The sequence below is a fragment of the Capra hircus genome, assembly GCF_001704415.2.
Source record: "Capra hircus breed San Clemente chromosome X unlocalized genomic scaffold, ASM170441v1, whole genome shotgun sequence".
Taxonomy (NCBI): Eukaryota; Metazoa; Chordata; class Mammalia; order Artiodactyla; family Bovidae; genus Capra; species Capra hircus.
Window position 1 is genome coordinate 30,293,296 of NW_017189516.1, and position 3,568 is coordinate 30,296,863.

Consider the following 3,568-nt stretch of genomic DNA (forward strand, 5'->3'; position numbering starts at 1 on the left):
GTCGCCGCCTTCTCCACCAATCCCTAGCTACGCCGCGGTTTGCGGGAGAGACGTAGCTTGGGAAACGTCAGCCTGAGGGAAGGAGCCTAACATGATGGATGGAAGGCCCAGCCAATGTCAGGCAACGATCGCTGAGTCGGGCAGTCCCTCCCTCGGCCCGTGACGAAGGGTCATGAGATGGAGGGTAGGGCTGGGGGGGGGGGGGCTGGGGGGGGGCGGGGGAGGACGGGACCTGTCAAGGGGTGCCGAGAGCCCCAGAGAGACCACATGGTGGGGCTGCCTCCCGGGTGTGGACCCTTTCGCCAGTCTCGAGTGACGGTCTCCTACCAGGGTGTGTGTCTGTCGCGGTCGCGTGGTCCCGCCCTACTAGGGGAGCAGCTGTGAAAGCTGCAAGGCTGGTTTGGGTTTCGCTCTAACAATTACACAGATGCTGAGCACCTGCTTGGAGGAAGCCAGGCGCCTCGGGAAATCCCAGCACTGCAAGTAGGGGTGCCAGATGAACTACAGGACGCCCAGTTACGTTTGAATTTCAGATAAACAACGAATAATTTTTAGGGTAAACATCGTGACTATTTCATGGGACATACTTAAAACTAAAACAAAGTTATTTGTTGTTTATCTGAAATTCAAATATAACTGGGCGTCCTAAATTCTGATTTGCTAAATCTGGCAACCCTAAGACTTATTGATCTACCCGAGTTAATTACATTAGTTAATTATTTCCTTCATCCATCCTTTAGTATGTGAAGGCTAGACATAACTAATTTGGCCAGTATCCTCCCTTCTCATCTCATGGGTGGTTTTTTAACCTCGATATGAAGCAAGAAGTGACAGTGTATCAACTGTGTTCAGAAAACAGCTGATGGCCTTGAAACACGGATGTGGTTTCAATATGCATGCATAGGAGTTATTTCAGATAGCAAAAACTAAACTATGACAGGAAGAAAGCCCATCAGGTTACCATTAACTGTTTAGTTTAAGTTCAAAACATCAACTCTAAAATCACTGACTTGAAAAAATAAATACCAATAAGAATTGAATCATTTTTAAAAATTCATTTTTAAGCATGATGGAATCATTTCTCTTCATATCAATTAAAATTTCATTCTTTGTGCATCTTACTACATATTGTAGAACAGGTTGTAGACAACAGTCCTAAAAATATTTGTCTAAACTTTATTTAGGGGCATAATCAGCTAAAAGGAGAGCACAACTCTTGCTATTTCATCCAGCCTGAAAAACGGGGAGAGGAGTGAATTTTTCTGTTCTTGAAAGAGTTCTAGGACATTCTTATTTCTTTTAATTTGAAGTAGACCAAAAGTATTATAAATAGACTGGAACATGATATAAATCCTGCCTATTCCTCCCCACCCAGGAAACCTCAAAATCTCACAATCTTTCATACTCTGTCTTGAGAAATAATGTCCTTTTTTTGAGCCAAGGGTGAATAGCTTATCCTTTAAATCTAAGACCCCTTTTCATCTGAGGTCTCAAAGGGACATTGCTGCTGCTTATAGCCTTGAAATTCAGCAGGATAAATGCTGTAGGAAGGCTCCTCCTTGTATCATAGATTGAGAGATGGAAACCTGGGGGAGGGCATATGTACTCAAGGTCACATTCTGAGTCCTCAGCAGTTCTGCTTTGTGAACACAGCCCTTCTGATTCAATCTTTAGCACTCAGTAAACAACCGGTGATGTGCAGTTAACTTTTTCCACTGAAGCATTTCAAGATGGATATGTGTGCCCAGGATAACATTTGAAGTAATGACCCATGTGTTAGCTTAAAAGAAACCTCCTCCCCCATTCTCGGCACACCTCTCCTCCCAGGCCAAATCGCCCAGACTCCAGCCATCTACTGCCCTGAGGGGAAGACTCTTGGAAAAGAACCAGAAAACAAAAATGTCAAATTCCTGCTTCTTGAGTTCCAAAAGGAGAGGGCCAGATAGAAGACTTGAAGAAACACATAATGCAGTTTGCTTCTCTAACTCTGTTCTGAGTGATCCCAGAGAGACCATGGTGAGATGGTCTGGTCCCTGTAAATCAGCCATCAGGGAGCCCTGTGGAGCCCTGCTCAATGAAAATTAAGGATTTTTTTTCCCAAAAGACACAGTATGCAGAATGGAAAAGTGGGTGTGAGCTGAACCCTGTGTAAATAACCTGAGATTTTACATACCATTTGAAGAGGGAAAGGGGAAAAAAGCTTCTTTTCATACGGTTCAGCTCCAAGCTAGCAGGACCCAGTTGACAGAGCACCTTGGAAAAGGAAATCTGAATAAAGTATGGATTCTAGTCAATAATAACGTATTAATATCACTATTGGTTCATTAACAACGACAAATTGCCCTACTAATGTAAGCTGTTGATAATAAGGAAAACTGAGTGTGAGGTATATGTAATATCTTCTCAGTTCTTCTCAATCTAAAATGTTCTGAAAAATAAAGCAAATTTTTAAAACCCATAAAGTGAAAATGCAAGTCCCCAAATGGGAAAAGATCAATTATATCCAGAAAGTGGAAATTGCTCCTACAAATCAGTAAGATAGAGACAACCTGATGGAAAAATGGGCAACTGACTTGAATAGATACTTGACAGAAGAAAAAATACAAAAGACCAGCCACTATATAAAAACATGCTGAACTGCGTTAATAGTTCAGTTCAGTTCAGTTCAGTTGCTCAGTCGTGTCCGACTCCTTGCAACCCCATGAATCGCAGCACGCCAGGCTGCCCTGTCCATCACCAACTCCCGGAGTTCACTCAGACCCACGTCCATCGAGTCCGTGATGCCATCCAGCCATCTCATCCTCTTTCGTCCCCTTCTCCTCCTGCCCCCAATCCCTCCCAGCATCAGAGTCTTTTCCAATGAGTCAACTCTTCGCATGAGGTGGCCAAAGTACTGGCGTTTCAGCTTTAGCATCATTCCTTCCAAAGAAATCCCAGGGTTGATCTCCTTCAGAATGGACTGGTTGGATCTCCTTGCAGTCCAAGGGACTCTCAAGAGTTTTCTCCAACACCACAGTTCAAAAGCATCAATTCTTCGGCTCTCAACATTCTTCACAGTCCAACTCTCACATCCATACATGACCACAGGAAAAACCATAGCCTTGACTAGACGGACCTTAGTTGGCAAAGTAATGTCTCTGCTTTTGAATATTCTATCTAGGTTGGTCATAATTTTTCTTCCAAGGAGTAAGCGTCTTTTAATTTCATGGCTGCAATCACCATCTGCAGTGCATTAATAGGGAAATGCAAATTTGAAACCACGAGATACCAACACACCACTTGACTGGCAAAAGTTTAGAAGTCTGACCATGCCAAGTGTAGGCAAGGATGTGAATCAACTGAAACTCTCATAACATGGGGGTGGAAGTATAAACTGGAACAAGAGTTTTTGAAAACATTGCCTTGTTTATTAAAGCTGAAGAAATACCAAACTTATGACCCAGCAGCTCCCTTCCTTAGAATAAATACTACAGGAACAGGTACTTACATATTAATAATAAATTATGGTATATTGATTAAATAAATTATGGTATATATTTCATACAATGGGATACTATATCATAATGAA